The sequence below is a fragment of the Sus scrofa genome, chromosome 14 (assembly GCF_054392235.1).
Source record: "Sus scrofa isolate SSC_HxYL_T2T_F1_AM1 chromosome 14, Sscrofa_HxYL_maternal_Yorkshire_Landrace_v2.0, whole genome shotgun sequence".
NCBI lineage: Eukaryota > Metazoa > Chordata > Mammalia > Artiodactyla > Suidae > Sus > Sus scrofa.
The window spans coordinates 66967838-66994847 of record NC_139396.1 but is presented as its reverse complement, the minus strand read 5'-3'; the positions used below and the strand labels follow the sequence as shown (position 1 = coordinate 66994847).

The following is a 27010-nucleotide window of genomic DNA, read 5'->3' as shown; positions in this document are numbered from 1 at the left end:
GGAGTCATGTAACTATTTAGAGGGTGGCCCTAGACTTGGATTCTCTACGGAGAGGGTCATATCCATTGGGCAGTACTGCTTCTATTTCTTCTCTAGAAATTCAGAATCTAGAGTTGGGCTTGGTTTTTTTTTTTTAAAGACAGTTATATATAGATGATATATATTTTTTTAATGATTTTTATTTTTTGCCATTATAGCTGGTTTACAGTGTTCTATCAATTTTTTACTGCACAGCAAAGTTACCCAGTCACACATACATGTATACATTCTTTTTTCTCACATTGTCATGCTCCATCACAAGTGACCAGACATAGTTCCCAGTGCTAGACAGCAGGATCCCATTGCTTATCCATTCCAAAGGCAATAGTTTGCATCTATTAACCCCAAATTCCAAGCCACTCCCACTCCCTCCCCCTCCCCCTTGGCAACCACAAGTCTGTTCTCCATGTCCAAGATTTTCTTTTCTGTGGAAAGGTTCATTTGTGCCATATATTAGATTCCAGATATAAGTGATATCATATGGTATTTGTCTTTCTCTTTCTGCCTTACTTCACTTAGTATGAGAATCTGTAGTTCCATCCATGTTACTACAAATGGCATTATTTTGTTCTTTTTTATGGCTGAGTAGTATTCCATTGTGTACCACATCTTCCTAATCCAATCATTTGTTGATGGACATTTAGTTGTTTCCATGTCTTGGCTATTGTGAATAGTGCTGCAGTGAACATGCGCTGGATTGTCTTTTTCAAGGAAAGTTTTGTCCAGGTATATGCCCAAGAGTGGGATTGCTGGGTCATATGGTAGTTCTACATATAGTTTTCTGAGGTACCTCCATACTGTTTTCCAAAGTGCTTGTACCAATTTACATTCCCACCAACAGTGCAGGAGGGTTCCCTTTTCTCCACACCCTCTCCCAGCATTTGTTATTTGTGGACTTAATGATGGCCACTCTGACTGGTGTGAAGTGGTACTTCATAGTAGTTTTGATTTGCATTTCTCTAATAATCAGTGATGTTGAGCATTGTTTCCTGTGCTTGTTGGCCATCTGTATATCTTCTTTGGAGAAATGTCTATTCAGGTCTTGACATTTTTCAATTGGGTTGTTGACTTTTTTGCTGTTGAGTTGTATAAGTTGTTTGTATGTTTTAGAGATGAAGCCCTTGTCACTTGCATCATTGGAAACTGTTTTTTCCCATTTTGTAAGTTGTCTATATTTTTTTAATGGTTTCCTTTGCTGTGCAAAAAGCTTGTCAGTTTGATTAGATCCCATTGGTTTATTTTTGCTTTTATTTCTGTTGCTTTGGGAGACTGACTTAAGACAACATTTGTAATGGTGATGTCAGAGAATGTTTTGCCTGTGTTCTCTTCTAGGAGTTTGATGGTGTTTTGTCTTATGTTTAAGTCTTTAAGCCATTTTGAGTTAATTTTTGTGCATGGTGTGAGGGTGTGGTCCAGTTTCATTGATTTACATGTGGCTGTCCAGGTTTCCCAGCACCACTTACTGAGGAGACTGTCTTTTTCCCATTTTATATTCTTGCCTCATTTATTGAAGATTAATTGGCCATAGGTGTCTGGGTTTATTTCTGGGTTCTCTATTCTGTTCCATTGGTCTATATGTCTGTTTTGGTACCAGTACCACACTGTCTTGATGACTGTGGCTTTGTAATATTGCCTGAAGTCTGGGAGAGTTATGCCTCCTGCTTGGTTTTTGTTCCTCAGGATTGCTTTGGCAACTCTGGGTCTTGTGTGGTTCCATATAAATTTTTGGATGGTTTGTTCTAGTTCTGTGAAAAATGACATGGGTAATTTGATAGGGAATGCGTTGAATCTATAGATTGCTTTGGGTATCACGGCCATTTTTACAATACGAATTTTTCCAACCCAGAAGCATGGGATATCTTTCCATTTCTTTGCATCCTCTTTAATTTCCTTGATTAATGTTTTATAGTTCTCAGCATATAAGTCTTTCACCTCCTTGGTCAGGTGTATTCCCAGGTATTTGATTTTTTGGGGGTACAATTTTAAAAGGTATTTTTGTATTCCTTTTCTAATATTTCATTGTTAGTACACAGAAATGCGACTGTTTTCTGAATGTTAATCTTATATCCTGCTACTTTGCTGAATTTGTTGACAGTTCGAGTAGTTTTTGGGTTTAGTCCTTAGAGTTTTCTATATATGGTATCATGTCATCTGCATACAGTGACAGTTTCACTTCTCTTCTAATTTGGATACCTTTTATTTCTTTGGTTTGTCTGATTGCTGTGGCTAGGACTTCCAATACTATGGGGTTTTTTTTTTTTTTTTTTTTTTTTTTTTTTTGTCTTTTGTCTTTTCTAGGGCCGCGCCTGTGGCACATGGAGATTCCCAGGCCATGGGTCCAATCGGACCTGTAGCCACCGGCCTACACCACAGCCACAGCAACGCCAGATCCAAGCTGCATCTGCAACCTACACCATAGCTCACAGCAATGCCAGATCCTTAACCCACTGAGCGAGGTCAGGGGTCGAACCCGCAACCTCATGGTTCCTAGTTGGATTCGTCAACCACTGAGCCACAGTGGGAATTCCCCAATCCTATTTTGAATAACAGTGGTGAGAGTGGGAAGGCTTTTTTCAGCTTTTCTCCATTGAGTATTATATTTGCTGTGGGTTTGTCGTAAGTGGCTTGTATTATGTTAAGGTATGTTCCCTCTATACCCACTTTGGTAAGAGTTTTATCATGAATGGATGTTGGACCTTGTCAAGTGCTTTTTCTGCATCTATTGAGATGATCATGTGGTTTTGACTTTTCTTCTATTAATGTGGTGTATGACGCTGATTGATTTGCATATGCTGAACCATCCTTGTGCACCTGGGATGAATCCCACCTGGTCGTGGTGTATGATCTTTTTTCTATGCTGTTGGATTCGGTTGGCTAAAATTTGGTTGAGAAGTTTTGCGTCTATATTCATCAGAGATATTGGCTTATAGTTCTCTTTTTTGGTGGTATCTATGTCTGGTTTTGGAATTAGGGTGACGGTGGCATCATAGAATGCCTTGGGAGTGTTCCTACTTCTTCAGCCTTCTGGAAAAGTTTGAGGAGGATGGGTATAAGTTCCTCTTTGTATGTTTGGTAGAATTCACTTGTGAAGCCATCTGGTCCTGGACTTTTATTTGTAGGGAGTGTTTTTATGACATATTCACTTTCATTTCTAGTGATTGGTCTGTTCAGTGGATCTATTTCTTTTTTTTTTTTGTCTTTTGTCTTTTTGTTGTTGTTGTTGTTTTTGCTATTTCTTGGGCCGCTCCCGCGGCATATGGAGGTTCCCAGGCTAGGGGTCTAATCGGAGCTGTAGCCACCGGCCTACACCAGAGCCACAGCAACGCGGGATCCGAGCCGTGTCTGCAACCTACACCACAGCTCACGGCAACGCCGGATCGTTAACCCACTGAGCAAGGGCAGGGACCGAACCCGCAACCTCATGGTTCCTAGTCGGATTCGTTAACCGCTGCGCCACGACGGGAACTCCGATCTGTTTCTTCTTGATTCAGTTTTGGCAGGCTGTAAGTCTCTAGAAAGTTGTCCATTTCTTCTAGGTTGTCAAATTTGTTGGCATACAATTGTTCATAGTATTCTCTCATGGTTTTTTGTATTTCCATAGTATCCATTGTGATTTCTCTTTTTTTTCATTTCTTATTTTGTTTGTTTGGGTTTCTTCTCTCCTCTTCTTGGTGAATCTGGCCAGAGGTTTGTCAATTTTGTTTACCTTTTCAAAGAACCAGCTCTTGGTTTTATTGATTATTTTTGTACTATTTTTTGAATCTCTATTTTCTTGATTTCCTCTCTGATCTTTATGATTTCCTTCCTTCTGCTGCCTTTAGGTTTTGTTTGTTCATTTTCTAGTTCATTTAGGTGGTGGGTTAGATTGTCGATTTGAGATTTTTCTTCTTTTTTGAGGAAGGTCTGTATTGACATATTTTGTAGGCGCAAGAAATCTATTTGCTTTCAGATACCTTTTCTGTGACCTATCTTCCTAGCATTGTTTTGTGGCAATACTTTATTTTATTTTTTGTGGCAATACTTTAAAAATTCATTGTAAAATGCAAATATAGTAGTAGCATTTGTTTGAGCTCTGTTAGCTTTGCTGGTCTGTCATCCATCAAGACATTCAGGAACAGTATCTTTATAACCTCTTGATGTAGCAGGTAGGGAGGGATTTGTGAAATGTCCAGTCCATGGTCACTGAAAGGCCTGGTTTGAGGTGGAGGATGGGGTCAATTTGATGGGGACCCTGAGTAGAAAAGAAGTAGCATTGAGGAGTAGCATGTGGGGGGACTGGAGAAAACGATAGCTGAGAGTGGAAATAGAGAGAGGATATTGATCACAAACTCCACATATGTCACAGTTTTAAGGTAAGATAACTCTAGGTGAGAGTAGATGGCAGAAAGGGACCAAGACTAAGAGAAGAAAAACTAATGAGTACTATCAAAGACGCAAAACTTAAATGCAAAGTACACTGTTTAAATAGACTTCATTGATAATAAAAATCATTTCAGAATGTACTTGTCACCGTTCTGATTATTTCTGATCTTAGCTGTGGTTCTCCAGAAATTTGAATGAATCATATAAGTGCTATCCCATTTATAGTGGTCACAAAACAATTTAGAAGAAATGGGCTATTATGGAATCGATTTTTCTAGTATAACTGTAACTCTTTATACAGTGTCTGAATAAAATTGAACAGAACTCTCTGACTTAATTTTTAAAAATTAATCTATAATATATTGTTTGACTCCATCATTTTGGATTAAGAGTGAATGAGAATGTAAAATACCTAAAGTTAATTTATAAATTGTAAACCTATAGAATATACTGCTTACACTTAGAAGTTGATCAAAATAGGATAAAAATATGGAGAAAGTGATTAAGATTTCCTTACATTTTTGTTTGAAATTGAAATTTAAAAATTCTAAATTTAAGGGAGACCACCTAAAGGAAGATCTTAAATATAGGTTATTGATATGTAATTACATATGCAAGTATAATTAATATTTATACTGACCAAATAAACTAGGGAAGATTGATAGGCACAGAGGTTATGATCTCACCATGGAGGAGTTGTAAACACTAATATAAAAATGTACAGTTTTTTGTTAAATAGAACCAGATATTCTGAGTTTAAAAAATATGTGAGGTTTTGTTTTGTTTTGTTTTGTTTGGGCTGCACACTTGGCACATGGAGATTCCCAGGCTAGGGGTCAAATCAGGAGCTGTAGCTGCTGACCTATACCACAGCCACAGCAACATGGGATCCAAAAAATGTCCACGACTTACACCACAGCTCACCCCGACACCAGATCCTTAACTCATTGAGCAAGGCCAGGGATCGAACCTGCATCCTCATGGATGCTAGTCAGAGCCGTTTCTGCTGAGCCATGACAAGAACTCCAATGTATGATTTCTTAATAAACTCTATAGCCATTTTAGAGGCTATTTCAATAATAATATTGAAAATCAGGAGTTCCTGTTGTGGCACAGCAGAAGCAAATCTAACTACTATCCATGAGGATGCAGGTTGGAGCCCTGGCTGTGCTTAGTGGGTTGGGGATCTGGTGTTGCCCTGTGCTGTGGTATACATCTCAGATGCAGCTTGGATCTAGCACCTGGGACCCCCTCACCTGGGAACCTCCATATGCTGTGGGCGTGGCCCTAAAAACCAAAAAAAAGAAAAAAAAATCAAATTTCTTTTAAATGATTGAATTATTACACATTTATTAAAGCTGTTGGGGATGCAAATATGAATCAAATACATTTCCTCTAGAAGGCAGGGTAAGACAAGTGCACAAATGCCTGAAAAGCGAGGTGGCATATGTTAAGTATCACCAGAGAGAGTTAAAGGAGAGGGCATAGCTGGGTTGTTGGAAGAAGGGGAAAGGTTTGGAATTTGGGGTAGGAATTTGTAGACCAAGAGATTTTGCATGGTGAGGTGGTGTTTTGGCTAGATTTGGTGGGCTTACTAGATGGAGAAGAGGAGGCCATTCCAAGCAGCTAGAATAATGGAGGGAAAGGTGAGTTCTGAGCTTTTTTTTTTTTTTTTTTTTTTTTTTTTTTTGTCTTTTGCTATTTCTTTGGGCCGCTCCTGCGGCATATGGAGGTTCCCAGGCTAGGGGTCTAATCGGAGCTGTAGCCACCGGCCTATGCCAGAGCCACAGCAACTCGGGATCTGAGCCGCGTCTGCAACCTACACCACAGCTCACAGCAACGCCGGATCCTTAACCCACTGAGCAAGGGCAGGGACCGAACCCGCAACCTCATGGTTCCTAGTCGGATTCGTTAACCACTGCGCCACGACGGGAACTCCCTGAGCATGTTTTTACAGCATGGGAAGGAATCTCAGTTTGGCTGAAGAATAGACTTCAATTGCTAGCTAAAATCCAGATAGTAATTGGCCTCAAAGTTGGTGAAATTAGGTTTTCACATGCTCATTCTCCTCCTAATGCTCAAATAGTAACTGGTTTTTCCTCATACTTTCTTATTAAAGGGAAATGAAAAACTGAGTAGGTTGCAAATGATGGGATTTTATTTGGCTCTGCCAGGATTTTTTAAAATACTACAGCAGCTGTTTACATGTTTTCCATGATTGCCCCGTGCATATAAGAATGATTCTCATTGTTTCATGTATAAGTCCACATTTGACTCAAGTTTATCTTTGAATGTTTGCCATTCTCATTTTTTTGGTATTCCTTTGGGTGGTATTAGTTACCTCATGATAGGAATATCATAAATTTGGAATTCCAAGCCTTTCCAACTTCAGAATGTCATCTCTTTACTACACATATTATGTACTATTGTTAAACAATCAGTTTGAGGTCTGTAGCAGAATTCACAAAGCAATAGTCTCTCCTGTATTTCCAAATAAAGCATTTGAAGGGAAGGATATTTGCAGAATGTTCTGTAGTGGTAAATTTAGAGAGTACAAGATAATTACTTGTAATTATGGCAATTTCTGTAAGGGAAGTCATCTTAATTTGTTCCTATCAAGAAATAGAATTGCTCTACTCAAAGCATTTGAATCTTTTTAGGAGATTAATGCTGTGTGCCCTCATTACTTTGAATGGACATTACAGCTTTTCACTACACCTGAAATTTCCCCTTTAATTCATGTTTTTGTTTGAATTTCTATTAAATGCAGTCTTTAAAAAAGTTATATCCCACAGCCCTTGTTGAAAAAAACTTATATATCCATCCTAAGCAAGTTGTGAAAGCATAGTACATCTCTACTAGAAGAATATGGCTTCCAGAAAAGTCATAGTCTGTGGTGAAAAGAGCCTTTAACTCATACTTGGAGTGAGTCATGCTGTTCCCTGAAGATTTTAAAATTTAGATGGCCTTTAGGCTGACAGGTAATTGCTATATCTTAAAGGGAATGCTGTATCTCTGGGCATTTTTATGAAGATAGAATTCTGACTACTTTTAAATTTTTAAGTATTTAATTATACCATCTGGGAAAGGTAACTTGTGTGTAGTTAACACAGGGAGAAAATTGGAGTGGGAAGAATGGATTTACTCTGGAATATAATTAATTGGAAAGAACATTGAAAAAGAAATGATCGACATATGTCTACATAGGTGACAAAGATGCTAACTATGGAAAGTTTACTCATTGTTAGGCTATGCTTGTCTATAAAAATAAGTGATTTCAGTCTTCAGAGATGCTAGGGCAGCTTTAAAAATTCTGAGCTCTTCAATTAGCATCTGTTTCTTTACATTGTATAGGAATTTCCTTTGACTGCATTGAATTGAGAATGGTGCCTTTGCACCAACATTTCTGCCTCCTCTGTTGCCAGGTGCAGTACTCAGCAGCAATCAGAAGCTATGCTTGAGTGTAGCAGCTTTTAGATAGGATCAAGCAGGGCTGGTTCTGAGATGCAAAACTTATCAGTGATTAAAGAATTGTTCTTAGATTTTGAAGTATCTTTTCCCCTCTACTAAGGCTTAGACTTATAGTCAAACTTGGGTTAATTGATTGAATAATTATTTCAATAGGCATTTATTGAGGGCCTACTCTGTGTCAGATGCTGGCTGTTTGTGTCATGAGGAGAAAAATGAGTAATGGCTAAAAATGAGTAATAGTCCATTATTTCAAAATTTTGGATATTCAGTTTATCCTTAATGTTTGCTAAGTCAGTAATTGCTGAATTTGAGAGAACCAATTAATTTACTAACTATAATCACTCTAATAATTTATGAAGTGTTAGATGCAGATATAATATAATCCCCATTTTCAAGGAGCTTACAGTTTAGACAGGAAATCAGATGAGAAAATAAATTATTGCAATACAGTTTTATAACAACAGTACCACGTATAGGTGCTATGGGAACATTGAAAAGCAGGAGAAAGGAGGAGGAGGTGATGTGAGCTAAGCATTGAACTATGTGTGGAAGTTGTCTAGATTAATAACCACCAAGTATTTTCTATAGTACAGAGTTTCTTCCCACTTTTTCACTTTTATTACAGTGATTTTTAAAAGTAACTAAAGTAAACTAATTTTAAAAGTGTTTGCCATTTGTTTCATTTATTATTTCATGTTGTCATATTGTTGCTCATAGCTTTATTTCTTCTTAAAAACTTTTGGAAGATTAATACATTTCATACATATTTACTTCTAGTTAGATTAGTTTTTCACAGTTGGATTCTTAATAAAATTAGTGCTACCTCTAGTTGTTTTTTTTTTTTCCTTATGGCATAACATCCTCCCTTTCCTCCAATACTTTAATATACATACCTTTCCAATGTATTATACCCATATTAAATTTTTTCCTTTTTTTAAATTTAGGAAAAATGTTTTTATTATTATTATTTTTTTTTTGGTCTTTTTGCTATTTCTTTGGGCCGCTCCCGCGGCATATGGAGGTTCCCAGGCTAGGGGTCGAATCCGAGCTGTAGCCACCGGCCTACACCAGAGCCACAGCAACGCGGGATCTGAGTCGCGTCTGCAACCTACACCACAGCTCACGGCAACGCCGTTAACCCACTGAGCAAGGGCAGGGACCGAACCCGCAACCTCATGGTTCCTAGTCGGATTCGTTAACCACTGCGCCACGACGGGAACTCCAGGAAAAATGTTTTTAAAGTACATTTCAATGGATTTACTGAGGAGGAAAAATTCTCTGGTTAAATAAATTTAGAAGAGGTGTACACACTATATCCTTGGCATGTTGTGAGGGTTCTGAGAAGTCCTATAATTAAAAAAAGAATGGAAGGAAGAAGGAAAACTTCAAGTTTATTCAACCGATTATTTTCCAAATATGACCTCTTTGTTTTAATAACATGAAAATATATGTGTTTTGGGAAATGCTTCCTTAACATATCTTTGTTTTTGGACTAGATATAAGAGTTCATGCACATAGTAAATATGAAAATACTTGTTTTTTCTTATGGCTGAGAATAATTAGAAGGAGATAGAAGAGAGAAGGCAAGACTGTAGGAATAGAAAAATGTGAGAGAAAAATATTGGTAGCAACAGGAAGGTAAAAAAAATCCCTTATCTTGTAAAAGTTAGAAAATGTTATTAAAATGTGGCATAGTAAAATCCACTTATCAGGTTCCTGGTTTTAACATGTCCTCAGAGATATAAATGTATTTGTAAGTGCCAAACTATTTTTCTCACGTTTAATTTTTTTTACAGTACTTAAAACATTTCCTTACTGTTTATCCTGAAAAATATTACAAGAGTTTCACCTTATTATTAAAGGACTAAACCTTTTAACAATATTAAGTTAGATAAGAGGGTGTAGAGTCCCTTGGAAAATTTCACAATTGGGTAAACATTTTCCCTTCTTGACTTTTTAAGGGCCGGTAGGTTTGAGGTGGTAGGAAAAGAATCTTTAAGTATAATGTTGCCATAATAGTGTGAACTGGAGTAGACTTTAAGTCACAAATGAGGATGTGAATTGTTCAGTTGTTTGGTTACTTTTTTTTTTTTTTTGATGGAGTGCTATCATTATTTTGGAGCTCTAGGGAGATGAAAGGCCATTTCTGACTGATTAAGGGGGATATCATGGAGTGCCCTTGAATCTCTTCATCTTATTCTTGCCAGATAACTTAGAACAGGAGTCTAGTGAGAGGAGCATGCTCTGAGTCCTGTCAGAATATTCTAGTTAGCGCCTGCATGGTGCATCATCAAATGATCCCTTTACATCAAAGCAACCTTAGAAGTAGAAAGTAAGAAACTTGAGAAGTTGTAGAGACCTTTTGTGGTTAGAATGTAGCTATTTTAGGAACTAAAATGACCTGATACAACTCCTGGGGCAAATCAACTAACTATATGAAGATAGATTTAGAAAGCTCACTGTGGGAGTTCCCCGTAGTGGCTCAGTGGCTCACAAACCTGACTAGCAACCACGATGATGTGGGTTCGATCCCTGTCCTCGCTCAGCAGGTTAAGGATCCAGCGTTGCCGTTACCTGTGGCATAGGTCACATATGCAGCTTGGATCCTGCATTCTGTGGCTGTAGGTTGGTGGCTACAGCTCTGATTGGACCCCTAGCCTAGGAACCTCCATATGCAATGGATATGGTCCTCAAAAGACAAAAAAAAAAAAAAAAAAAAAGCAAGCTCACTGTGTCAGCCTCTTTATTTAATTAAATTGGTTAATTAATTAATGATATTCTGTACTTAGTGGGTTTTTTTGGTTTTTTTTTTAGCCTTGGCATTTTTAATCTTTTTGAAAATCAGCAACTTTAACTGAAGAGAATCAAAGGAAAAAGTTTTAAATTATTTTCCTCTACTTCCACCAGGTTGGGTCTTTCATTGAAAAAATATTTACCAAATGCCTATTGAAGTTTGATAAGGGAAGCAACACATTTTGGTGCCAGTGAGATGGTTATAGCCACTATCAAAGTGAACAGACCCCAGGAGAAAGTGGGACCAAGGAGATATTTTTGGGCTCTTGTTGTTTTAGTGAGTTTCCCTTACTGTCCTCAGAGTCTCCCATCCCATCTCAGCTTTCCCAAATTGAATTCATTGTTCGAGGCCTTATTCAAGCCTTCCTCTCTGTGAGGCTCTCTGCAACATACTAAGTTGGAATTAATCCCTTCTTTTATTGTACTGTTTTACCCTTATTAGGGCAATTATTGCAGTTTGATCAATTGATGAATGAACTGATTGATTAGTTCATTTGTTCAACATGTGTTTGTTACACACAGTATAGCAACTATACAACATATCAGGAAGGGACTGACAAGCTGTCTTCAATTATATCTTCAATTGTTTATATCTTTAATTGTTCATGCTCATGGCTTGTTTATATCAGTTTTTACAACTAGATCTTAAATCCTTAAAGAGCAGTGATGGCTGTTATTCATCTTCTCCCAAGTGCACAGCATAGTGCCTGACTGTGCAGGATATTCAGCAAGTGCCTTTGAATATAATGAATTTATTTTTGTAACTGACACACAGAATTGAAGATTCATGGGTATTGCCCTATTATAATTGAAATTCGTATAATAGACTTATACTGGAGGAAACCAGAGATCTGACAGCTTACACTATTACACATCCAGCTGTATTTAGTCAGTCAGTAACAGATGAATTCATATTCTGATGCTTTTTATGTTAATTTGCAAGCCACTGAACTATTATGCCTTACTTTAGCTTATTTTAAATAAACGAAATAACTGAAGAACTATGTTTTAGAAATATAACTTGTAGTAGAAACAACGAGTTGAATCTTTGTTTATATGCACAGTGATTTAGTAAGCAATAGAGTCAGATGTCAGAAGTCTTTTAGGTCACTGGTTGAGTAGCATTGTGGTTTATTATTTACCTTTTGCCTACCACAAATGTTCTTCTAATCCAAGAACCCAGAGTAAATGTTTGCTGAGAGTCTCTGTAACGCCTAAACAATGAAATGTTCACATGCTTTAGTGGTAGCAACATTGAACGTCATATAGCTGCCAACAGCCATTCCTTACTGATCTAATCCAGGAGGTTTGTGAAAGGGGAACATATGGATAGGGGGTAACTGGAAATTAGCAAAGACCTAAATGTTTGACTAAATGTGGTTAAAGTTTGGTATGGTAAAGCCCAGAGGTGAGAAATCATTTCATATCAAAACCAAGCAATAAGAACTTTACTGGAAACCCCTAAGACACAAACACAAGATAAGGTATGAGATACTTCTACCTGGGACTATATTAAAGGAAGTTTTTATCAGACTTATACTATGGCCTGGGTAAAGAGATAATACTTCAAAACAACCTAAAAAAGGCATGACCCTTGCCAGGGTATAGTTGGGAGGCATACATATATATTTTTTCTTTTTAGTTCCCAGGCTAGGGGTCAAATTGGAGCTGCAGCCATAGCAACTCCAGATCTGAGCCACATCTGTGACCTACACCACAGCTCACAGCAATGCCAGATCCTTAACCCATTGAGCAAGGCCAGGGATCGAACCCACATCCTCATGGGTACTATGGTTCATTATCACTGAACCACGACAGGAACTCCCATGGAAGGCATATATTAATATTCAATTGCAATACACTGTTCTAAGTATTCTAATTTATATATTTACTATGGGAACCCTGGGAAAGGAATATGAGGGAAATAGAGAGGTTTGCTGTTCTTGAGAAAGGTGTAAAGGATTTTGTTTCAGAGAGGCCATCATCATCGGCAAAGGCAGGAGGATGTGGAAGACACATTTGTCTGTTTACTTACTCATTTATTGTGAAAATGTAGAGTGTGAGGTGCAAGTAATACTCAAAGCCTAATTTTCTTCTGAAGGGACAACATTTTATTGCATCTTTTTATATGCAGTTATTTCATTAGGTATTTTTCCAAGTTATTTTACAAGGTTACTTTTACATAAGTTAAGTATGCCAAAGAACCTGGCATTTCCAGATGTAACATTCAAGATTTAAATTGTTCTAGTGGAGGAGTTCCTGTCATGGCTCAGTGGAAACGAATGTGACTAGCATCCATGAGAATGCGCAGGTTCCATCCCTGGCCTCCCTTAGTGGGTTAAAGGATCTGGTGTGGCTGTGAGCTGTGGTGTATGTCGCAGATGTGGCTCAGATCTGGCATTGCTGTGGCTCTGGCATAGGCTGGTGGGTATAGCTCCTGATTCGACCCCTAGCATGGGAACCTGGAAACTCCACTTTAGTCCATTATTTATAGACCTATCAAGGGTCTAAAAAGGGTCACCTAAAAATTTCAGTCATGTTTTAGTGAATTTTGTGGGAGGGAAGCTATATGCTGTAGTATCTTTTGCAAATCTGGGGAATTAGAATGATCCAGAGATCTTTAGGAATGTCAAGGATCAACAGCAGTTTTTAAGTTCATGACTTTTAATCTGGAATCTTTAATCAGATACATAGTTTGTAATATCTATATTTCTTCATGAAAAATATTGAACCGTGCTTTCACTGTTTTGAGTGAAGAAGTAGGTGACTGGGAATAAGGAAATGGCAATTCATATTATCCACTGATAGGAATTTTTAATGTTATCAATATATTTAAAAAATACATAATTGATTTTTAAAATAAAAATTTGACTTTTAGTGTTTATGAAATAAGGACTTTCTTTCTGAGTTTTTGTTTTGTTTTGTTTTGTTTTTTTCTCTAAGAGACACACTTGTAGCATATGGAAGTTCCCTGGCTAGGGGGTCGAATCGGAGCTGTGGCTACTGGTCTACATCACAGCCACAGCAAAGCCATATCTGAGCCACATCTGCCACCTAAACCACAGCTCATTTAGCAGGGACACCATTCAAGTATGAAGTGAAAGGAAGACAGTTTTCTCTTTATGTATTTTTTTTTCTTTTTCGGCCACACCTGCGGCATATGGAAGTTCCCAGGCTAGGGTTCGGATCAGAGCTGCAGCTGATGGCCTCTGCCATAGCCATAGCAACTCGGGATCTGAGCCAAATCTGTGACCTACACTGCAGCTTTCAGCAATGCCAGATCCTTAACTCACTGAGCAAGGCCAGGGATCGAATTTACATCCTCACAGACACTATGTTGGGTTCTTGCCTTGCTGAACCACAATGGGAGCTCCTCTTCATGTTTTTGAGCCTTGTGTTCTTACTGTTATTGTCTTGAGTATAATGTTTTGTGCTTTGCTGATTTAACAGATACTTATATTCATTTACTCCTTTCCTCTTAAAAAAAATCATTGGAAGTTTAAAAGGGAAATGCAACTGAAGACGATAACATCCCTCTCAAATCTATGTAAAGCTGATATTAGACCACATTTCTTGCTTTTTTTTCCTTGACTAGGTATTTATTAAAGCTCTTCTTGATTTGAAATAGCACTGTAGGCATTTTGATAAATGTTTTAAAGAATTATTTAACTTCATTTCTTGTACGTTATTTCTTCTTTAAGCAGATAATCAGTCACAAATTAATAATTATTTAAGATGTAAAGAAAAAACATTCCAACCTCAAATAGGAGGGTTTTTTTTTTCCGCTCCTATTTCTTTTGATGTTATACTTGTAATTTTCCTCAAAAAGTCAGTAAATTACCATAAAGAGTGGAATCAAAACAGTTCTTTTTGAAATTCCCGTCTTGGTGCAGCGGAAACAAATCTGACTAGGAACCATGAGGTTGCAGGTTCGATCCCTGACCTTGCTCAGGGGGTTAAGGATCCGGCATTGCCATGAGCTGTGGTGTAGGTCGCAAACACGGCGTGGATCCTGTGTTGCTGTGGCTGTGGTGTAGGCCGACAGCTATAACTCCTATTTGACCCTAGCCTGGGAACCTCCATATGCCGCGGGTGCGGCCCTAAAAAGGAAAAAGAAAAAAAAAAAAAAACATGAGAGCACAGTTTGAGGTCATATAGCATCTTTATTGATTGCTTTGTCAAACCAGAAATATTGTGGCTCTTTCCTGAACATTTGGTTATTGGTCAGTGATGGCACTAGCCTCTGCAGGTCACATGCAGCTCTTCAGCAGAGTATGGTCTCTTTGTACTTATACCATTTTAATGGTAAAGGACTTTTTATTAGGTTACTGATAAATACAGTTTTTGGACACATAGTTTTTAGATAAAATGTGGCATTATACATTTGAATATGTGTCAATATATGATATAGCAAAAAGAGGAAAGTTGTTTACTTTCTTTTCCAGGTGTATCTCAGCTAAAATTGTGTTTACAGTATTGGTTTTGAAGTTGAATTGAAGTTGCCTTCTTTCAAGTACTTAGGGAGAAAAAAAGAGAATGTCAGAGTTAAGATGTATGTACTCTCCCTCTCAATCTCTATTTTTAAGTGTAATTTTGAGAATTGCTGCAGCTGCAGAGAAGAGAAACTACCAGGAAAGTACTTAACTTTCACCTGGTGTTTTTATTTAGTAATTTCTAATCGGTATCAAAGTTAGAAAAAGAAATCTATTTTTTCCAAAGAAATACATTTGACCTTTTGTATTATACTCTTTTTTTTTTTTTAAAGCTGCAGCCCTACTTGATTAGTTAATAGTGAATTAGAAATAGATATTCAATATGGAGGGAGAGAAATAGGAATGTTTATTACTCAAGATGAGCAGTTAGTCATCTGGCCAAAAGCTTTCATCTGTCTTCTTTTACAATTAAAACAAAATCTATTAATCCTGTCAATCAGCAGTCATCTGGGGTGATGACAAGGGCTGTACAAACACCAGTAACAGCTGCCAAAGAATCCAAGATGTAACTTTTTAGAATCAAACTTGCCTAATATGAAATTAATCAGCCTTTCATGATGAGATTAGTAACTCTGTTACTTCTTATAAATCTGTAAATTAATATCCTATAATAGAGATTTGGGGGCATTTTCCTTTTATGTATAATCATCAGTAGCTCTTTTTCTTGAAAATGTACTCTCAGTCTCCTTTTAGAGCTATACTTGGGAAGATAGCATTCTAAACTATCTGGATATTTCTAATACTTGGAAGAAGTGAAACAGAGAAAAACTACAATCTAACATTTAGAGTATAACTCCGAGATTTTATTTAAAGTGAAATAAAGTTTCTGTGTAATGGTCAGTTTGTTTGAGTACTCTGGTTTTTTGTTTGTTTGTTTGTTTTTGTTTTTGTTTTTGTTTTTTGTCTTTTTGCCTTTTTTCTAGGGCCTCTCCCGCGGCATATGGAGGTTCCCAGGCTAGGGGTCCAATCGGAGCTGTAGCTGCCAGCCTATACCAGAGCCACAGCAACGTGGGATCCAAGCCGTGTCTGCGAGCTACACCACAGCTCACAGCAGTGCCGGATCCTTAACCCACTGAGCAAGGCCAGGGATCGAACCCGCAACCTCATGGTTCCTAGTCGGATTTGTTAACCACTGAGCCATGACGGGAACTCCTAAGTACTTTGTTTTAGTCGAAATGTTGACACACTATGCCTAAAAGATGGTGTTTTCTTAAAAATATTTTCGATGTGCTGTTTTTTTTTTTTTTTTTTTAGCAAGAGTCCTAAATTGGCAGTGTTACTTAATAATGCCCTCAGACAGAAAGATGAGTTCTCTTCTGGTTTCTAAGTTTAATTCAGTTAAATATGTATGGAACATCTTCATTGAGCAAGGAATTAGATGCTGAAATAGATTCAGTAAGTGAGGTTCCATCTATTAAAGAGATTAAGTTACTGTTAGGGTGATCAGTGTAAACCTATTGTAATACATACAGAATATAGGAAATATATCATAATATGCTATGGAATACAGGGGAGGAATATTTCCTGCTGAGGGATCAAAGAAGGCTTATTGGAAGATTTGCATTTTGTCATGAAAAATTGGTAGAATTTCAAGAACTAGGTGAGGGGGGTGAAAGTATTTTAAGACCTTGATATACTTTTTTTTTTTTCTTCCAAGTAATGAATCTGAAAGAAGGAAATATTGATACAATAAGAAATTATGTCTTCAGATAGTTATATAGAATTCTTGGTTATGTTTCCTGCTTATGGTATTGAACATTGAATTCATGTATAATAGGGGCTGTTTAGCTTTTAGGTTCTAAAGAAAGACAAAGTATTCAATGGTGATTCCTAAACCTTACTGATCATTATAATTATCTAGGCCTAAAAGTCTTAAACATGTCGCTACATGTATCTGGACTCTGCTCCTAGAACCTATCTCAGTAAATGTTGGGTAGGGCTCAAGTTCTGATTTTAAGTTCTCTGTAATTCTTCCCAGCCAGTTTTGGGAGCAAATTTTAATTGCTCACTGAAATACAACCTTAAAATTTGGGGGCAAATTTTAATTGCTCACTGAAAATACAACCTTCCTGTGTTCCCAAATAAAAGCTAAACAAATGGACATGTTCCAGCCTCTGCTAAGTTATCTGATCCTTGAAATTTCAGTATTCCAGTGGGACTGGAGTTCATTCTTAGCTTTAGGTATATAGGTGCTCAATCAATATTTGCTGAATAGATAAAAATGTACTAAAAAATCTTAAGAGTATATTGGAGAGTATCCCACAATACATTCAAGAGACTCACCCCCCGCCCCCTTTTGGGTCTCTGTTTGACCACAGTAGATCATGATCTTAGATTTTTGGAAAAGCCCTCCAGTTTCCTTGTGGCCCACGCTTTGAGCATCATTGATACTGTGTTCCTGTAACATGAGGGGAGCAAGATAAATGATCCTTATAGCTGAGAATTTATATAAGTTTAAGCCTCTTAAACCTGTATTTTTGCTTTTTCACTTAACTAAAAATCTGTTTTCTGGAGATTCTCAAAAGGAAATGTATGCTGATGAGTATTTTGAAGTTCTAAGCAGTTCAACTGCTGTCATTGGGGGTTGAACTGTGCAGTATATTTGATTTGTTATAGCTTCTTTATTCTACTCACTCAGCATTTTCCTGGCAGTTAATTACACAGTGGCTTTAGGGTGCATTCCATAAGATGCTGAAGACACAGCTTCGCTGAAGTCTGACACACTTTCCTCCTTGGTTACATAGCTAATGGCCACTCTGGAATAATTAGTGAGAAGAAACTCCAGTGGCCCAATTACTGTCTTCTCAAGGATTTCCCTCTTAATTCTTCTCTGCTCAAAGCTTGAGAGATTGCCTCCATTGTAGATTATGCTTGTGTGCTGTTTAAAACTACATTTTCTTAGTGATAGTCAGACAAAAGGTAAAAGATCTGCATTTTAGTTATTGGGAATACAATGAAGTTGATTAGAGAAACCAGGGAGTAGTACTATTTAGAGCAAGACATAGCTAATATTTTCAAAGCCACACTAAATCTTGGGTTAAGACTCATACCAACTGTCTACATCTATGTAGTAAGAGGGCTTGAGGTTTTAGGTTCAGAGCTACTAGGGTTTACATAGCTTGGCCTGATATGTAGATTAGTAATCAAATGTTGTGCCATTTTTCTGTCAGGAAGCTTGACTTGGGGCATTGTAACTTACTAATGTAATGAAAATGCATCTGCATATGCCTTAGTAATAAAACCATGTGAACATATCTACCACAGTGTTTGGTAGGTAAGGAGAATCTAAATGTTGTAAATTCCTGAGTCATCTAAGTCAGCTGTATGTTGTCTGCCTTTTTAGGATTTCTTTCCAACATAGAACACAGTGATTTCATTCTCTTTCCTAAGGTCCATGTCAACGTAAGTTAGTTCTCATTGGAATTATGCAAGCAAATGTCTGTTTCTGATTTTTTCCAAACTGGGGGAAAATGACTATGCTAAAAGAAACTCCTTTGAAAAATAGCATTATGGAAAGTTATTAATGTTATGCCCATACTATGGATGTGCCATCCTCTTTGAATGTGTTCTTTATATAGAGAGAAGGCGCTCAGTAAATATTTGTTGACTGGATGAATGTAATGAAGTTTTATCATAGGAGTTCTCATCTTTTTCTTTCAGTCCGCTTTTCCTGTTTGGTTCAGATATTCCCAGCTCTCTCTGCAGAGCATGTTACTATCATTTTTGTTTCAGTGTTGTGTGCTGTGCTTTCCCAAGTGGCTCATGACCATTGATAGGGGTAACTTAAAACCTTGCAGTGATGAAACTGAGCCAAGACATTCTGGAGCTCACCCTAACTTTTCATGTCTTATTGAGGCAGTAAGATTGATGGACATAAGAAAATAATATTCTAGGAGTATAACAACAACAACAAGAAATTCTGTTTTACAGTCTGGCAAATCTTCCTCTGGTTTGTCTCTAGCAAAGTAAAAGCTCTTTGGGTGTGAAGGTTGGGGAGGGGGGTTGTATTCAATATGTAATGACCACAGGATATTCAAAAAATTTCTATCACTTCAGATTGACACATGGAGGGGCAGCACCTGCTGAGACAGTTCAGCATTCTGTAGCAAATTGTGACTGTACAGTATGATATTTTCCTCTAGTATTCTCTTAATAAATATTTTTGCTAACAGGAAATCTTTCAAAGGGCAGAGGAAAAACAGCTAATCAATCCATAGAATATTGTGATCTATTAGACTAAAATTAATGGAACCAGAGGTGGGGAATAAGACTATTGAATGTATTCTTTTTTTTTTGTCTTTTAGCCTTTTCTAGGGCCGCTCACACGGCATGTGGAGGTTCCCAGGCTAGAGGTCGAATTGGAGCTGTAGCCATCGACCTACGCCAGAACCACAGCAACATAGGATCCGAACGTGTCTGCAACCTACACCACAGCTCACGGCAACGCCGGATCCTTAACCCACTGAGCAAGGCCAGGGATCGAACCTGCAACCTCATGGTTCCTAGTTGGATTCGTTAACCACTGCACCATGATGGGAACTCCTTGAATATATTCTTTATAATCATAGATATTAGCTTCTCCAGTGTGTTTTTTAGAGTTTTGTATACTTGCAAAAAGAAAAATCAGGCAATTTTTATAGAGTCACCTTTAAAATTCCAGTTTTTTTTTTTTTTTTTTTTTTTTTTTTAATTTTATTTTCCCACTGTACAGCAAGGGGGTCAGGTTATCCTTACATGTATACATTACAATTACAGTTTTTCCCCCACCATTTCTTCTGTTGCAACATGAGTATCTAGACATAGTTCTCAATGCTATTCAGCGGGATCTCCTTGTAAATCTATTCTACGTTGTGACTGATAAGCCCAAGCTCCCAATCCCTCCCACTCCCTCCCCCTCCCATCAGGCAACCACAAGTCTCTTCTCCAAGTCCATGATTGATTTTCTTTTCTGAGGAGATGTTCATTTGTGCTGGATATTAGATTCCAGTTATAAGTGATGTCATATGGTATTTGTCTTTGTCTTTCTGGCTCATTTCACTCAGTATGAGATTCTCTAGTTCCATCCATGTTGCTGCAAATGGCATGATGTCATCCTTTTTTATGGCTGAGTAGTATTCCATCGTGTATATATACCACATCTTCCGAATCCAATCCTCTGTCGATGGACATTTGGATTGTTTCCATGTCCTGGCTATTGTGAATAGTGCTGCAATGAACATGCGGGTGCATGTGTCTCTTTTAAGTAGAGCTTTGTCCGGATAGATGCCCAAGAGTGGGATTGCAGGGTCATATGGAAGTTCTATGTATAGATTTCTAAGGTATCTCCAAACTGTTCTCCATAGTGGCTGTACCAGTTTACATTCCCACCAGCAGTGCAGGAGGGTTCCCTTTTCTCCACAGCCCCTCCAGCACTTGTTATTTGTGGATTTATGAATGATGGCCATTCTGACTGGTGTGAGGTGGTATCTCATGGTAGTTTTGATTTGCATTTCTCTTATAATCAGCGATGTTGAGCATTTTTTCATGTGTTTGTTGGCCATCTGTATATCTTCCTTGGAGAAATGTCTATTCAGGTCTTTTGCCCATTTTTCCATTGATTGATTGGTTTTTTTGCTGTTGAGTTGTATAAGTTGCTTGTATATTCTAGAGATTAAGCCCTTGTCAGTTGCATCATTTGAAACTATTTTCTCCCATTCTGTAAGTTGTCTTTTTGTTTTCTTTTGGGTTTCCTTTGCTGTGCAAAAGCTTTTCAGTTTGATGAGGTCCCATGGGTTTATTTTTGCTCTAGTTTCTATTGCTTTGGGAGACTGACCTGAGAAAATATTCATGATGTTGATGTCAGAGAGTGTTTTGCCTATGTTTTCTTCTAGGAGTTTGATGGTGTCCTGTCGTATATTTAAGTCTTTCAGCCATTTGGAGTTTACCAGTTTTAATCTTGAAATTTAGGAACTTCTTTAACATTCTTAAACTTTTTATTTTGGTTGAAAAATATAGAAAAGATATGCAATTGATGTTTAAATATTTAAAAAAACATTATTCTGGCCCATTCAATAAATTGTGTCATTTGGATTTTGCCCAGTTTAGAGGCTGAATAGCCTGATAAAGCACTGAAGGAAGATTTGCAACTGTGGTAGCATAAGCTTTTTTTTTTTTTTTTCCCCAGTGATGTGATTCCTTTCTTTTTGTTGGAATAGAAGTCAGCAAATTGAGGTTTGCTGGCATTTCTTGTGTCCTAGCTGTTTGATCATAGGCGCATTATATACCCATTCAGAGCCTCAGGCTTCTTATTTGTAAAATTGGATCAGAAACGTTGCCTGTCTCAGAGGGCTGTTATGAGGATATCAAGGGATAATATATGTGAAAGCATTTGGGAAACTGTAAAGCAGTGCATTGTTATCATTTCTGTAAAAGGGAATTTCAAATTATATTTAATCTTTGGTTGCTATGTTTTGCTATAAGCAAATCTGTATTTAAACTTTTAAAATTAATTTCTAAATGTGATTTTTACTATAGTTCTAGTGTCACACTGAACATATGATTCAGTTCTGCTTTAGTAAAATGATAGCTTTTTCCCTTAAATCTGTACCAGGTATTATTTTTTTCTAATAAAAATTGTAATTGCTTATCTGCATGCCTCCAAAGGACAGTCTCCACTTTTCTATAATTGTTTCTTCATTTAAAATTTCTCTTATTTACCTCCAGGGAATTTCATTTATCTGATATTATCTTATTTTTCTCTTGTTATTTAAGGAGTGTGTTAATTAAACTCAGACCCAGTACCAACCCTGGCACATGCAGCAGACTCTCCTCCCATTTGACATATTTTCCTATGTGATCTCTGAGCCACTTTTCAGTCCATCTGGCAGTGCTCATATTAGGCCAATATTAATTAAGATTGTGAACTAGACTCTGAGACCTTGTCTCAGATATTTTGTTAGAATACAGTTTTAGATTGTTGGTTTTGCCATAATTCAGCAAATTATTCAATTAAAATATTAAAAGTAAATTGATAATCTGTCTAACCTGATTATATGCTTTTTTAGAGTTATAAATATTGTACTGGTTATTGCTTATTACTCCATTTATTTCAAAGGAAGATATTTCTTCAAGTTTCTTACAAAATTGGAACTTTAACTGTACAAGTTGTGAATTTATTGGACAATTAGCAGAATTTTGCTCTACTTTGGCTGCTTAGATCATCACGTGTTCCCTTTTCCTGCCTCAGAGACTGGCCTATATCTCTGTCCTGCCTGTCCTTCTCTCTTCAGTTCTCCCCCCTCTCCACCCAAAATATAAATGTTTGGACAGACAACCTTGACTTTTGAGGCACTTGTTCCTGTTCCATCCTGGTTGTCGGCATTGCCCTTGCATCTCTGAATCTTATGCCTCTGGGTGATTTGTCTCCAGTGAAAATGCTTTTCCCACCATAGGCCATTTCTGCCGTAGTTTTCAACTCGGAACTGACTTCTCAGTCTTGAGATATCTTAGCCTGACAAGAACCAGCTCCTTCGAGCAGAATGTATTGGGCTCCTCTCATAGTCTCCATCTCCTTACATTAGTTTAGAGGGTTGCAGTTAGCATCCCAGATGTTTCAAATATTCCTTCCTGCAGGCACTCCCCTGTTACAGTCTGATCAACTTCAGATTTACTGTTGCTCTCTAGAGAGCTATGCTGCATCTGTGCAGGGTGTTTGTTTCTGAAAGGTCATTTCCTGGTGTGAATTCCAATCACAGTAGATCAAGCCAGAGTAGAGTCTTTTTTTCCTCTTGTGTACTCATTTTACGTGGAAGAAAAATTAATGTTCCATTCAGATATGCTGCATAGCATACAAAATTAGATAATGATGTGACATATTAATGATTGTCAGACAGAAGTAGGTGAAAATAAGCATATTTAAGATCATCTAAGCTTGAGGTGTTTCTAGGTTTCATAGTGAATTAGAGAATTATTTCTGAGTTTGAATTAGTCAGTAGTTTATCTTTCTCCTCATTGTTTATAATATCCTGTTCAAAGCTTAAAGATAACATAACTTTCCACCTCTCTGTTGGTTTTTATGTCATTTGGCTGTCATTGTACTTTGCTTTTGAACAACCCAAAGGAAATGGTCCCCCTTCATTTATTCTGCTTTTAGTGTTATCATTAAGTGATATGGACCACAGCTCACAGGAATGGTGGGGAGAAGTTACCCAGTTTTTTTTGGTTTTTTTTTGAACCCTCAATCTTAATCATAATTTCTAAAAATATGGATTTGTTTCTTTAGGATTCTAAACAATTTTGATAAGGTATTTTGAAGTTAAAGAATTCCTTCTGCATTATACATTTAAAATGAGTTTTCCTGTAACAAAATTGATTCTCTTTTAACCCCTGTGGCTGCCTTCCAGGCTACTTCTGGTATCAGTATAAGTACCAGAGTTCACTGTAGTATTTAAGCTTTTATCTCTTAGTATTTCATGAAAATAAAATCCAATTCAAATTGTTTTTCAATAATATATCAGATACCTAGAAATAGTCTGATCTTAAAGGAGTCATTGAGCATGTTAGTGCCAAAATTCTTCATAGAAGCCCACCTGAATGTGCTCCCAGGTGTTAGAGATCTATTAATGCAGCAAGTGAGATGCTTTTTCAAAAAGCTGACAACCAAGGGTTTAGTTAAAATATTTTAAAGGGAGAAAGTTTGCCTACTACTGGTTTGCATTCCTGCCTGCTTATATCCCACCTGCCTCATTCCCTGCCCATTCTGTCACCAAGCATCACCATTCCTAAATGCAGAGAAATTGTTATAGAAAAACAGTATATGCTAAAACTCTGAAATGATCTGAAGAGCAGTAGGGTAAGAAACTAACTCTGAGGTCAGAGCTGGCACTAAAAATGGAGTAAAATTTTTTCAGGTACAGGAAGGATGGGGAAAGGGTATTCTGACACAGAATTGTGACAATACTTGGCATACCTGCTAGGTGGAGAATATCATTGTGGCAGGATCTTAATGAGTTTGGTGGAAAGTTATAAGGAAGCAAGGCAGGAAAGAGAGGTTGTGTCATCATATTGTGAGGGCTTTGTATGCCAAGGTAAGGAGTTCTGGTTTTTTTAGGAACCAGTGAACATCCAAGAAACATTTTCCAAGCTTGACAGAGGACCATGATCATCTTTTCTTTCTCTGTCTCCTTATGGCTGCATGGTAGAAGATGAACTGGAAAGAAGTAGCTGTGGAGAAGGGGTAGCAGGAAAATGTTAATAACTGAGACACTTTGCAATAGTTCCAATCAAAGGGTAATGAAGCAGGACTAAGGTGTTGAATCTGACCATCTGGTGCAGCTTTCATTCATTTTCCATGGACAGATTTTCAGATATCTGAAACACAGATCTTGTATCCTTTATCAAGGCATTTATTTGGAGAACTTTTGAAATCCTAGCTTCCTTTCCAACTGGGGCAGAGTATAAGGGTCAGTGATGTGTCAACCTGCTTGTAGAACTTGACCTTACTATTCTCTTCTCATAACTTGTGTACTATTCTTATACTTTGGAATTAAAACTCTTTAAAATATTTGGTTATTTTGAAGTAACATTGATGTGGGGTCTTTATTTTGGGAAATTCCATCATGGTCTAGAATTCTTGGAGAGCAGGTTTCTGGAGACTTGTGTGTTATGATTCTATTTGCTAGCTCTTAGACTGGCAACTTTGGTTTTGATTGTTTCTCATATTCCTTGTAAGGAAAACTTTAATGAGTCTGGTGTTACATTTGTGTCTGCTTGTATACCGCTACCTAACTCTAGTTGTAGTAATTGTAGTTCCTATAGTGTTTAGAACTCTTCTTTTTTTAAGGCACTACTTTCACTGCCCTTGGAACTGTGAAGATCATCAATGGAGAAGGCCATTAAACTGACATTACAATTGTTCTTGTGAAAATAATGCTTTCTTGAAGGCATATGCCTTTTTGGAAAGGTTGTAATACTTATTTAGTCGTCAAGGTACATGGTGCTATCATACAAGCACTTCTTTCTGATGAACTTTTGCAGGAAGAACACATTTTATTTATTTATTTTTTTCTTTTCTTGGCCACATCCATGGCATGTGGAAGTTCTTGGGCCAGGGATAGAATCCCAGCCATAGCTACGACTACACCACAGCTGTGGCAACGTCAGATCCTTAACCCACTGCACCAGGCTGGGGATCAAACTGGCGCTGCCACAGAGGCAATACCAGATCATTAACCCACTGTTTCACAGCAGGAACTCAGAAGGCCACTTTTTCAGAACCATTCTTGGAGGTGCTTCAGATGATAATGATCTTCTGAACCAAAAGTCTTTTCCAAGCTTTTTGGAATGGACTATTGGAAGAAGCTTGCTTTTAGATTACTAAATATAATAAACATGGCTGAACAGTAAGTGGGAAAGCCTTCTGTTAAGAGTTAAATAACTCTGCAGTTGCTTTTCCTGGCTCCACATAGCTAGGATCTGCAAGTATGACTGTCATTAACTCTGCGGCTGGACTTGAGAGAAATTTTTAACAGTGACAAAACGTCTTAAAAATGTAATATTTTAAATCTAAAATTAGAAGATATGGAGTTTTTCTAAGTCTGTTAAAAAGTAATGTGTTCTGAACAGATTTTCATTAGAATGTTAAAAAATTTACCTGTAGACAAGAGAATTTAGTCCATCACTTTTAAAAACAAACTTGAAAATAAAGAAATTGAATGAAAATGGAGTCTTAACCATAGCATACCCAAATCACTGTTTTAGAAACTGTTGTTTGGGTTGTCTTTGTCTTTGGTTTTATTTTAATTCTATCCAAGATGAGGAGAAGAATTATAAATGAAAAAATGTATATTAATGTTTACATCATTAATGAGAATTATTTTCTTTTGAAAGGATTGAAAAATAATTCTAGCCTGTATATTCACTTTATTTGCTAGTTCACAAAATTACTATTTTTCTCTATTTCTAGGCATTTTATCACTTTATCCTCACAAATGCACCCTAAATTCTTCATTTAAACACTTTATTGATTGTATCTCTTTAAACACCAGTTTTGTTGTTCTCATTTTGTGTTTGTGGGTGCCTCCCAACCTGCTAGTCTGCTCTTTTACTTTTTTCTTTTTCTTTTTTTTTTTTGCCCTTTCTTGGGCCGCTTCCGTGGCATATGGAGGTTCCCAGGCTAGGGGTCAAATTGGAGCTGTAGCCACCGGCCTACGCCAGAGCCACAGCAACGCGGGATTCGAGCCGCATCTGCAACCTACAGCACAGCTCATGGCAATGCCGGATCCTTAACCCACTGAGTAAGGCCAGGGATCGAATCCGCAACCTCACAGTTCCTAGTTGGATTTCGTAACCACTGCGCCACGACGGGAACGCCTGCTCTCTCTTTTAATAACTCCTTTCTGAATCCCAGACATCATCTGTTAATTACTAAGGTCTGGGTTTAGAAGTCGCAGTTGCCTCTTCTCTCTCATGGTAATACAATCAATCCATGTTCCTTCTCACAATGAAATGTTTTCTATACGTTCTATTTTTGTTAATTATTTAGCATGTTTATGATAAAACAGATGTAACTCAAGATGAAGATAAACTAGAGTATGCTCAAGATAGGCACCATAGCCAAGACAAGGGTCTAAAGCGTGGCCTTTAAACTGTTTCAGATGAGGAATGATAGAAGGAAATGGATATCTTTAGTGGTAGGAAGGGGCATATAATATTTATTGTCCTCAAGTATTTGAAGAATTATTATGTGGAAGAGGAATTAGCCATGTTCCTTGTTGCTTAAGAGGTATGCAAGGGGTAAATTTTTTTTTTTAAAGCTTTCTCTCAATTTTTTAAAATTATTATTTCCCCAATACAATTTTTTTCCCACTGTACGG

The 27010-nt window shown here is 37.4% G+C and overlaps 1 protein-coding gene and 1 long non-coding RNA gene across 10 annotated transcripts in view; both read left to right on the top strand.

Moving 5' to 3' along the window:
* Positions 1 to 27010, top strand: part of TTC28 (tetratricopeptide repeat domain 28) — a 609616-nt gene that overhangs the window by 199375 nt on the left and 383231 nt on the right. The gene's annotated exons all lie outside the window — the stretch shown is intronic.
* LOC146396629 (uncharacterized) lies at positions 14957 to 25845 on the top strand. Its single transcript, XR_014825888.1, has 2 exons — positions 14957 to 19817; positions 21086 to 25845. It is a non-coding gene; the product is annotated as an uncharacterized LOC146396629 (long non-coding RNA).